Here is a 12,403-nt window from a genome sequence, read left to right on the forward strand (position 1 = left end):
ACAGGCTCCAGGCTCTGAGCCATCAGCCCAGAGCCCGACGCGGGGCTCGAACTCACGGACCGCGAGATCGTGACCTGGCTGAAGTCGGACGCTTAACCGACTGCGCCACCCAGGTGCCCCCATTTTGCCTTCTTTTATGCAATTGGAAATGCTTTAGCTACATATGAGGGAATAATGAAGCCCAAAACAAAAATGACTGGTAAGTTATAAAAACTTTCCCAGCAATACCAGGAATCTCTTAAACACTGTGCCATTTAAAACAGCAAGGAGCGGAGCATCCACTCCTACCTAATGAAACAGTATATTAACATTAAAAAAAAAATAATAACGTTCATTAACATATTGCAAATACTCCAACTTCAAAGACAAGTATTTCTGTAGAGCCAACAGCCCATAATAATATAGAGGCATAAAAACTTTTCTAAAGGAGTAACACTTAGAAAAAAAAATTAACAATACTTTTCGTGATAAATGACAGAAAAGACAACCGCACCAGCACCAAAAACAGTTTTTCATGCTCACGGAGGTCTTACTAATATGTCCTCAATTGACTGCCAAAAAAAAAAAAGGATGACACGGCCATCTTTGGAATCCAGGGCAAGGTGGAAAGCCCAGCTGTCCAAATCTGGGAATCTTGCAGCATTTACACTAAAGCGTTGAGCTATTTTTTTATGCACTTTCAGCTCTTTTTTTTATTACTTCCACACCTCTGTCCTCATTAAGGCACACATATAAACTGGGAGCTACTTATAGGGTAGATACCAAATAGTCTGCTGGTGAGATACAGACCTCCACCTTGCATGCATATCAGCTGGAGAAAAAAGAGCCCTTATTCATCAAATTTAAAAAGCACTCTCTCATTTCATGCTAATTGTATGGTCCTTTGCATGATGTACAAAAGATTGCCTAAGAGGAAAGGCATTAAAAAGAAAACTACCAGTATTGGAGGGTTTTTTTTTTTTTTTGGAACAAGATTAACTTATTATGTTTTTAGAGAAATCAAATGACTGACTAATTCAAATATTACATTTATCTTCACAGAATGACCTTTATAGGTTTTATTATTATCAACGCCTATTCAATGGCCTCTCTGCCTAACATAATGTGACCTCATTCTACTAATCTCAGTGCTCCAAAACGTTTTAGGGTGGTGTCAAACAGTTCATAAATTAAAGATTTTAAAATAAAATACACACAGCTCTTCTATGATTTTTTCCCCCACAAAGGAAATAGTTAAATCTCACTGGAAAAGAGGCTGATTATTAATAAGTGCCTGTGTCCCAGCTCTTACTACATGCAGACTCTGCTTCGGCTGGTTTCTTATAAAAGCACAGTATGAAAAATTCATTTTTGGTTATAGATATTATCATCAGTAATAATATGTAATGATATAATAAGTGACAGAATATTAGCCAAGGGTTGTAAATAAGATGATAAGCCATGATAACTTATGACATACCATCATTTATAGTATATGGTAATATATGAATTGGGTCTTTGAAAACCTGCGTTTAGATTTATGTTACTATAAATATCAACCAATTATTAACGACGTCAAAGCCCTCAGGGGAAGAAAGGTGGAAAGGAGAGAAACAGTAGGTGCAGTTCATTCACTTAGGCTGTGTGACAACAAAGAGGCATTTATTCCTTCCATAACTATCTATCGATTGCTATCAGTCAACTGACAGGGTTGGCAATTCCAAAGAACAGCTGCTTCAACCTGCAACCCTTGCACGGAGCAAAAGAATAAATGGGCTTCCCAAACTGCCCCCAAAATGGTCTCTTCAAGATGTTAAAAATCTGAATCAAATATGTTGCTAATAACCAATATTAACTATACATATTAAAGATTTTTTTTTAGCCTAGTAGATGAGCATAGTCCAGTCAAATTTAAGGTGAACCATATATGTGATTTTCAGTTTTCTGGTAACCATAGTAAGAAAGTTAAAAGAAAAAGGTGAAATTAATTTTAATATTCTTTTTTCAGCCCAGTATATCCAGATTATCATAGCAACATGTACTCAACATAAAATATTATTGAGATACTTGCGATCTTTTTTTCATGCCAAGCCTTTGAAACGCAGTATATACTTTACACTTCTAGCACATCAGAATTCAGAATAGTCACATTGCAAGTGCCCAATAGCTACATGTGGCAAGTAGTGACCGCATTAGGAAGTATACTTAAAATTTCACAAACTAAGGAAAAAAAAAAAAAGCCTTGCTCTTAATTACTACCTAATGTTTTCCTGTAAGTCCAATCTCAAGCCACTAGAGAAGTTACTTGTTCTTTGTGTTAATGAACACAGTGAAAACACAAACTATACCACTAAAAACAAGGATTGAATCCTAAGAAGGTCATGCTCAATTTTCACTAATAACAAGTATTTATTTATTAAACTACTTGTTTTTTCCCTGGCCGCATTTCTGATCCTGCCACAAATTTCAAGAGTTTTATTTTTTTCTCTGAGGATCTAATTATTAGCCACATCACCCTATATTCAGTGAAATATCCACATCTTTACCATTTGGTCTTTGAACAAAGTAGTGTTCCAAAGTAGTAAATTATGTAATTTCTAAATCCGAACTGGTTATGACTAATTGGTAAGAATCATGGAGTTTCCTCATGAAAAGAGTTCCAAAAAATCAAGAAAAGAATAACTAAAAACAAATGACTATCAAAATACACTAAATTCCAAGCTAACAAGCTCTTGGCCCTTATGAAACTACAAAAGACAGCTTAAGGGCTTGCATGCTAAACTGAAACCCAACAGACCATTTTAAAAAGCTGAGGCAGGGATGATCATTAGTAGAAAAATAAGTGACAGAGAGGTGCCAGTATTTAATCCTCAAATCTGAACATTCAAAATTTACAAGGCGTAATATTTTTTTTAAATGCCAGTTGAGTTTTTTTTTTTGGTCTCTCATTTGTTGTTAGACAATTTTAATTTCAAGTTTGGGTTTTGATTTGACTGACAATTGCAGGCAATATATTAGGAACCAAAACCAAAAGGTTAATAGAATTATAAATTTCATAATCAACACCTTAAAAAAATGAGATGCACACAGAATACACCTTTAAATCACTTATGAGATTAAGTAATACCTCAGAAAAAGAAAACATTCTCACATTATGCTTTCATCTGTAATTTATATGTAATTTAACCTTATACTTCTCATAATAAATCATTTTCCAATCTCATACTCTCCCAGGGTACCACCTTTCTGCATTAGTAAAATTCCTTAACACTTAACTTGTTAAGGAAAGCAGTGGTTAACTGATTCATTTGGTTAATTGATGGTTGGTCCTAAAATTGGCTTGAGTGACAATTACTGCTGAAAACACAGTTATAGCCTCTAATCCTGGGCTTCAGTTATGGTCAACTGTCTTACATGAGTTTGCAACGATGAGCTTTTAGAAGTGCAATATGATTTTTTTTTAACCACAAATCTTCAACAGAGTAATTATCCAGAAATTTTAAGACATGGAGAGCAATGTTTAACAGAGTTTTGTTCAAAATAGGTGTTCATGAAGTATTTATTGAAATAAATGAAATGGTCTGATATTTCAAATATACTCTTTGGTAAGAAGCTAGGGAATTATAACTTATTAACCAGGCTAATCAGGTTTTATTGAGGCAATGATAAAGATAACAATGCCAAGTTACTAATAGGATGTTTTGGTGACTAAATAACCTTAGGCTAGAATTTGAACCCATTTTTCTTTCAGAGCAAAACTGCAACTAAGCTGAAAGCACACAATACTGGTTTTGGTTCTCAGTGTTGACAGGCATGAGGTGAAGGTTTAAAAAACAAAAAAAAGTAACACCCATGGAAATTTATCCAGCTAAAAATGGTACACCTCTTTCTGATCTGCTTCAGTGGCCCTTCTGCACAAGTGTGATTTCTGCCCAGCATGGTAAGAAACTGTAAACCACAACGGGGCAAGGCCAGGTAATGATGGGGCACGCGCCTCCAAGTCATTGGATTTGGTTCTGTAAGCAGCTGAAGAGCCCCCGATGTCATCAGGTAAGGCAGCTCCGTGGTCAGATCTGTGGGCAAATGGATTGAATGATGGCAAAATCTGAAGATAAGGAGGCCATTTCAGAAACTCTTCTCTGCAGTCCGTGTGGGAGATAATCAAGTCTGAATGACTGCAGCTGTGGTGGGGAGGTAGTGGAAAGGGCAGGTGAGGTAGAAACAAAATGACTTGGTGACCAACTGGCTTTAGAGTAGAGGAAGAGGTAGAAAAAGTCAAGGATAATTCCCTGGCTACTGACTTGAGAAGATACCGGTCTCCATGTCACATCATCCTATCAGCTTCCAATTTTGAATTCTGGCTTCCTGAGAATGGTCACTGGGGCTTTGCCATCTTCCCTTTGTCCTAAGGAATGTCCCTAGGGGCTACTGACTCTAGAGGCAGAAACACAGAGGCAGCAACCACCAGCTGAGTGGTGATGATGAGAGGGAAGCACCAGCCTCGTCTATATAACCTTCAGCAACCAGCAGCTCTTTACATGATGTTCAGTTTAATTCGGTACACAAATAATTAGGTCAAATGTAGTTATTATGGACCCCGGTAGTACAAGGCACTATGGAAAATAAAAGCCAAGTGCAAGAGCAGGTTTCTTGAGAGTTATACAGGAAAGCCATGCAGTGCAAAGCAAAGATTTTGTGGTTAGTCAGGTGCAAGTCTGACTTCTGGCTCCATTACTGTCACTGGTTGTGTGACCTTGGGAAACTGATATCCTTGACACTTGATTGCCTCCTCAGTGAAATATATAAATAATATAGCCCATCTCATCTGTAAAAATTAATGAGATATATATGTAAAATTCCTACCAGCACCATGCCTAACTTACCATAGGTTCAAAAGGTAATAATAAAGTAAATATCCTTCTTTATTTCCCATCCCCTTTGACTACTCAAAGACCTCTAGCCTCCAATAGAGTCTAGTTATCACCAATGGGTATTTCTCTCTACATCCCTCACTCCCATCTGCACCGATGTCTATTGTTAGAAAAATGAAGCTACTACAAGCAAAATAGGATGATATCTATATCAGAGAGTGTTGCAGTCCATCCAATATTCACCTTTCCTTTCCTCCTCATTAATGAGTGCTGATTTTGCTGGGGGTAGCAAAGTACCAAGCTAAAAACATGTTCCAGGCTCCATTGCCATTAGGGGTAGCCATGTGACACATTAGGGCCAATAAATCTTACTAGAGAGGTTTTGGAAAGTTTCTGGTCACAGGCACTTTTTTTCTTAATGTTTGTTTATTTTTTCACTTTTTTGAGAGAGAGAGAGAGAGAGAGAAAATGAATGAGGATCCCAAACAGGGTCCACACTGTCAGTGGAGAGTCCAACTCAGGGCTCCATCTCAAGCACCATGAAATCATGAACTAGACCGAAATCATGAACTAGACCGAAATCAAGAGTGGATGCTTAACTGATTGAGCCACCGGCACTTTTATTCTCCTTTCACCATCCTTCCTTTCCCCAACTTCCTGGAAACTGGATATAATGGATGGAGCTGCGAAAGCTATCTTGCAAACCATGAGGAAAAGATCGAGATTCATAGGACATTGGCCTTGATATGCTTGAGTTCCTAAAACAGTGCCTCCACCACCTTCCAAGAGCCTTGTCATTACATGGGACAAATAAAGCCCTAAATTTAAGCTGCTGCCTTTTAGGTGTCTATAACTTTCATCTGGGCACGATTCCTGATTTAATCCCTTTAACCTTACTTTGGCTTGATTTTCAAGGCATTAGCCATAATTTCCTTCCAGTTGAAACATTTAGAGGGCCCAGTATATGTCAGACACGGTGCATATAGACATATAAATAAAAATTACATATTGACTCATCTAATTCTTACAAAACCCTGCAAGGTAAGTATCTCCACTCCCATTTTACAGCAAAGGGACATGAAGATCAAAGAGGCTAAGTATTATCAAAGGTACTGGTATATGGCAAAGCCAAGATCTAAGCTCGAGGTCTGGTGATACAGCTCATGTTCTGGCAGCTCTCCACGCTACTGCAGGGGTCCTGTGAATCTGCTACTGCGAAGAATATTACCACCTCAGGAAAAGCAAAATATTTTCTACGGATATAAAAGCAGTAAGAAACCAGAAAACCTAAGTGGGACTTGACGCAGGGGAGACTATGTGACGTAGTAGACAATGTCTTAGTAATTCCTTCATAATAAATGTTATAGTGTATTCCACTCAAGTTTCTCACAGAGTTATTCAGTCAAGCTGTAAAACCATTCAGGGAAGGCAATCTCTGCAGGACTAAGGCAATGAGATAGAAATATACTCTGATGGACTGGCTGGATCTAGTGATGATAGACCCAGAATAGCTAGATGAACAAATAGCATGTTCTCACAATTAGTCTCCAACCAAAACCAGCTTAATAAGTAGGATTATGCAACAGTTTGCACACTCTTTTCAGTTCCAAAGGTCTGAGAAAGTTTTCATAGGCTTTTTATTACTATGGAGTGGGCACTTCAGTCCATTATCACTGTGCTCTCAGGTATAGTTTATGCCAGTCTTCTCTCCTTCTCCAAGTGGCATAACAAGGCAGAGAAAATGTGGGTTGTTTTTATTAAAAAAAAAATTATGGCTTTTGGCTTTTACATTAGGAGTTTCTAGTACACAGACTTTCTATTATATAACTGGTGTTAGAGAAAATTTGTGAAATCACACCCATAATGATTTCTTAATTTAAAAGCAATGTGTAAAAGGTATGTTCCTAAGGATATGACATCCCCAAAGTGGACATTAAACAGTCCTTGAATGGGTGGAAATTCATGTTAATTATTGACCAGGGTAGAAGAACACAGAAATTCATTAAAAAAAAAAAAAAAAGAAAAGAAAAGAAAAAAAAGACATGTAAGGAGCAGTGCCTGCTAGGTCTGGAAAGAAATGTAAAAATTGACATAAACTTAGCTGAGCTTCAATAAAGTGTAAATTTTTTCTGTGTCTTCCTATTGGTCCGTCCTCAGTTAAGTGTATTTACAACAAGAATCCTCAGTAAGGTACAAAGGAGAATATTCAGAAAATGCCAACTAGACCAAAAACGTATCTTCATGCTCCTTTTCCAATGCAAAAGAGCCAGATGAAATTTGTCTTTCAAAAAAGAATCTCTGGTTGTGTAAAGACCACATAAATATGGCTGGGCTTTAATTTAAACTCCCTATATAGTCACAAGAAGTTACAACTGTAACATGAACCGAAGGAGGAAAAAATAAGGACCATTTGTTCCTAATTAAAAAACAGGGGATTAGAAAAAAGATGGCTATGGGAAATAGGGAACAGTTGTTCTCCCAACATGGACCTCTCACCCTGCTGATTTTGTGGTTTTTAAAACTATAAAAGTGGGAAAACTGGAAAAATGACAACAAAATAACTACCAAAGTATCAACAGAATATCTTATCTGCTTTTTAAAAAATATTTTCTAATTTGGAGATGAACAACTAGATTCGCTAAGCAAAGAAGTGAGTATTTCCACATTTTGCCTCTTCCTCCTCCACATACCTAATAAACATACATTGGATCGGACGTGGCTCCGTGCAATGCAATGACAAGGTTCCAGTTCTCTGATTCTAATTGCAATCAATTGCAATAAATCAGCAGAGGAGGCAGATGGTTAAAGTTCTACAACTTTAACAACCTAAGATCGGTGAAGTTAAATAAATATCATTGTGGTCACTTTAAGCTACCTAGCCTCATCAAGCAGAGCTACAAAAGCAGCAGGTTAGCGGGTTTCTGGCAAGGAATAATTGGTGCTGAGCAACACACTGTGTACATGAGCAGAAACATTGCGTAAAACTCCCATTACTGGCTTACCCACACCATATGTGCATTTTGGATGGAAACAGGGGCAGCTCTCATACACCTCACATAGTTTGGCCTTACTGACTAGGATGAATGAACATTATGTTGCAGTGTGTTAGTTAACCCCAATGGAAACCAGAAAACGTCAGAATTGTGACCTTTCAGTTATAATTTTTTCCAGTGAAACTGAAATTAGGACAAAGAGGTAGTGGGAAAAAAATATACAAATTTGAGGTTCTGGAAAAGATCTTTACAAACTCTGATAAACATGCCTCAAGTTCATCTTGCCAGTGTTCTGGGCAGTCAACAACCTATGCTAATCTGATCGTCTAATATAAAAAGTTTATAGATTTTAAGAAATAATACAGGGCTTCAATTGTTCTTTACCAGTGGCCCAAGACAGATCTTAGAAGCAAGAGCAAGGATTTTGGAAGTCGTTTTTCAGTTTGATAATTTACCAACAAGGACTATTGGACTATTCCTTTCTAACAAGTATAAAAGCTTAATCAATCAATGCCTAAAATCTTCATAATGCAGCAGATCCCTACCTTCCCGTCCACACACCCACACACCATCATCATAGCAGTAATACAAAGATTGGCATTTGGTGGCAAAATTCCAATTCACTTTCCCAAGAGGTCAAGAGCCAGGACTTCCGGGGGCGGGGGGGAGGGGAGGGAACCTCACATACCATATCTAATTCACCTACTTCATTGACTAAGAACTGAAGTTGAATAGAACCTTAACTTGTCCTTGATCAGACATTTGGTAAGCAGAAGAGGCTCCCCAAAATGTACTTTCTACTATATTATTGCAATACAGTAATTCAAATGAAAATAAAGAGAAAAATTCACTGTACAAAATCTTCTTCCCAAAAGGTGTTCTGTATAGGGGGATGAACACATGGGGGATGAACACACTGAAGAATTAAATTTACCAGTTAAGTGACTGGTAATCCAACTGTGCTTCCCTTCCCCGTCAATCAGATATTTGGAAGGGTTTTATATTAGGGGAAACAAAAAACAAAGATCCTTGCACTCATCTGATAAAATTATATTCTCAAAAACTATTATAAAGGGAGAAATTAAGATCTTCGACTAAGAGTCTCGACATCATAGAAACAAAGAAACAAGGTTTTTAGACAAATACATGTTTAAATGAAGAGCCCGCAACATGTTTTAGGGGGAAATACGACTTTATAACCAATACAATGACATTGACAGGTTGATCAATGAGAAAAGTTGGGGTCGTGTGACTTCCAATGAGATGTGAAGAATAACCTCCAAGTCACCTCACTTCTCTCCCTGCTGGAAAGGCCCCTGAGTGAGAGGACAGATGTTTTGACAAATCGTGATCAGATGTGGTGCTCTGTGATCAACTAATTAAGGGATCTTAAACCTAAATGAGCCAAGGCAGAAAAGTACCAACATATCTCCTGAAGATCATCCTCAGTAGCCTACTCCATTGTTTTTATTGCCGTATAAAATAGTTCTTCTATTAAGCAAAAACTGCCTTTGAGTAAATACATTGTTTCCTCATCACCAACCTATCATTTAAAACAGAAGATACACTCATTATAGACAATTGGAAAATAAGAACATTGGAAAGAATGATTTCTCTCCTGTATCTATCATCCCAAAGGCAACTCCTCTTAATGCTTTTATGTCCCACATCATCTTTTTCTGCACAGCTTTTACATAGCAGCAATAATACTGTGTATACAATTTTGTACTTCATATATTTAACTGAAATAATGAAACCAAGAGTCTCTATATTTTATTGAAGAATAATCATCAATTGCATGTATGAAAACTGAAAAATAGTCCATTGAATGAATTGCCATCTTTTTTTACACATAGACCTTCTTGTGGATTAAAAAGACTATTTTCTTAGAATAGAATCCTGGAAGTGGAATTACTGTCAAAGGATATTAATGTCTTTATGGCTCTAGATACTTATTGCCAAAATGCTTTCCAAAAATGGTTGTACCAGTTTAAACTGCCTTCAATATCAATACTCATTATATCCGCATTTGGACTAAGTATGTCTTGCAAGAATAAACACTTTCATAATCATCTTTATAACCCCAGTACTTTAAATTAATAAAGTTAGATACTATGTTATACTAGAAAATTCTTAAGGCTGAAATCCTGACATCTGGTAGAGAAAAGTATGTAAAACTCTTTTTGAGAATCACTCGCCCCAGTCTGTCTCCATTTTCCTGTACCACACGACCCCGATTCTTTTCTACACAGAATCCAGTTTTTAATGGGATAATCTTACTCCCCTTTTAAGAAATGATAGCCAAAGTCTACATCATATGGAATCTACAAAGCTCAAGGCTATTTTCATTCATTTTAATGACTATCTGAAATAAAAAACAAGAAAATTAGTCCCTATAGAATCAGAAGGCTCCTCCAGTTCTGTTAAAAGACTTAAGGGAAGCACAAAAACACATTAGAAGAAAAGTGGACATGTTTCATTAATATGTGCATTCCATGCCTATTTCAACAACAACAACAAAACTTATGTTTCCTAAATTACTGAACGGTGAATTCCAGATGTAACTCAACTATTTTCAAATACACAAATTAAAAAAAAAAAAAAAACACAAATCCACTGTACTACAGTGGAAATGGGCTGAACAAAGTCCCCCAAATCTTTACTTTCCAGGGATTCTAGTATTATGCACTCAACAATTTTAGCAAGCGTTTTGTTGTTGCTACCTCAATTACTGTTTTGCAAGTGCTGCCTATTAAATTTCCTAGCACAAATTGGCTGTAAGATTGTTTTAGGTCGTCATTAAGAAATTTATATTAAATATGCAATAAGCTACTTCGGTTAAACAGAAGTTGGGGGGATATTAGTGTCACAGTTTATTATAATAAATAATTTTTGTGTCTTCTGTCAGCATAACCACAGTAGTATCTCAGTACCACCAGCTGATAATAATCTTTATAAATCCTACTTTGCAGCTATGCCATCTGTTAGTTATTATTTTATATGTGTTTCCATATGCATATGTGAATTAGTTGTCACTCAAGACAAATATATAAATAGAATTGCGGTTTTGTGGGGAGATTTTTATCGGCTTGTTTTTGTGTTTTGTTATCTTTAGGCCAGTGCACTAAATAAACATATTCCTCAGTCTTGGAAACCAAAACTAAATTCAAATTTTTAAATAATTTTTATAGTACAAATAAATTTAAGTTCAATACACACTTAATCTAAAAGAATCTATTAAAACTAGGTTGAAATTAAGAGTCACCAAAACTGGAGATGATTAAAGAAACTGAAACATACTCATAGCTCTCAAAATATACCTACAAAACCAAAAAAGAATAGGCCCACTAGAAAAATAAGTTGCTAATATGGTTCCAGTTTTCACAACACAGAACACTTTCCATGATTGAAGATGAGAAAATAAGGACTAATTACTTGCTTACTTGTAATGTTTATTCCCTGAAAAGATCAGAATGACAAAAACTCAAAACAGCAGCCCCTCCCTCCATGAATCTGTGGATTTATACCCCTGAGCTGTAAGTAATAGGCTCCTAGACTGGCAGAAGGTAATAAGTAGCCATAACATCATTACAACTCATAACCAAATTTTGCCCAGAAAGGCAACAAGATAAAAAAAAAAGAAAAAAAAAAAAAAAAGAAAAAAGAAAAAGGAACAGAAGGAGGTGGATAATCCTCCAATTGGATAATTAGTTCCAAATTATAACTCTTTCCCCAAGTGCTAGAGTCTAATGACTTTAATTTTAATGAACCCAAACCTGGGTTTATAGGAGCTCAAGCTCTACACACCAAAAACATGATGAATTCTGTTAAAAGTTACCAGTGGTTCTTAAAAACAGAGACTAAAGCACAACTTGAGAGTAACCACGTTTGGTGACTACATGGTTTGATATCTCTTTAAGTTACGCTATTTTAGGTGATGATACTTTGGGATCATATAGAGAGTATGCCAAGGTAGAAACAGTAGTAACTAAAGTCATCATTAAAAGGAACCTAAAATATTTAGGGAAGGGGACTGAATAAGACAAGTATACTGAGAAATTAATGTTTTTCTGAAATGAATGCCTTATTATTTTCAGTTCACAAAGTAAAAAGTCCCACTAACTAATGCAAATAAATATGCTGCCTTTCATAGTCTTTTGTGTAAATGTATCAACATAGCTCATAATCCAAATCTGTAAAAATTCACTTATTGATGTGCAAACCACACCCCCTTTTTGCAAATTATATTCCACCTAGATGCTAGAGTCCTGATGTCAGGAGAGAGCTGTATTTGGAGAGGGAACACATTTTTTAAGTATACTTGGGCTATGAAGCGTAAGGAAAAATAGCACACACTACTTAACAAAATATTTTAACTACCATTAAAGCTACAGTACAGCATAGGCCGAGTTACATTCTTTTTTAACCCTTTATCATCTATCATTGAAATGCCTGTGTAGAAAGTCGTTTCATACTGGGGCGCCTGGGTGGCGCAGTCGGTTAAGCGTCCGACTTCAGCCAGGTCATGATCTCGCGGTCCGTGAGTTCGAGCCCCGCGTC

At 36.6% G+C, this 12,403-nt stretch overlaps 1 protein-coding gene and 1 long non-coding RNA gene across 3 annotated transcripts in view; one reads left to right on the forward strand and one right to left on the reverse strand.

Moving 5' to 3' along the window:
• The window catches only part of LOC121028695 (uncharacterized), an 8,488-nt gene extending 2,810 nt beyond the window's left edge, over positions 1-5,678 (forward strand). Inside the window, exon 2 of the long non-coding RNA XR_005789392.1 lies at positions 3,883-5,678. This is a non-coding gene — a long non-coding RNA (uncharacterized LOC121028695). The remainder of the gene's footprint in view (positions 1-3,882) is intronic.
• UMAD1 (UBAP1-MVB12-associated (UMA) domain containing 1) overlaps positions 1-12,403 on the reverse strand; it is a 221,144-nt gene that overhangs the window by 60,291 nt on the left and 148,450 nt on the right. The window lies entirely within an intron of this gene.

The sequence above is a fragment of the Herpailurus yagouaroundi genome, unplaced genomic scaffold, assembly GCF_014898765.1.
Source record: "Herpailurus yagouaroundi ecotype Mexico unplaced genomic scaffold, PumYag 100, whole genome shotgun sequence".
In the NCBI taxonomy this organism is placed as follows: Eukaryota; Metazoa; Chordata; class Mammalia; order Carnivora; family Felidae; genus Herpailurus; species Herpailurus yagouaroundi.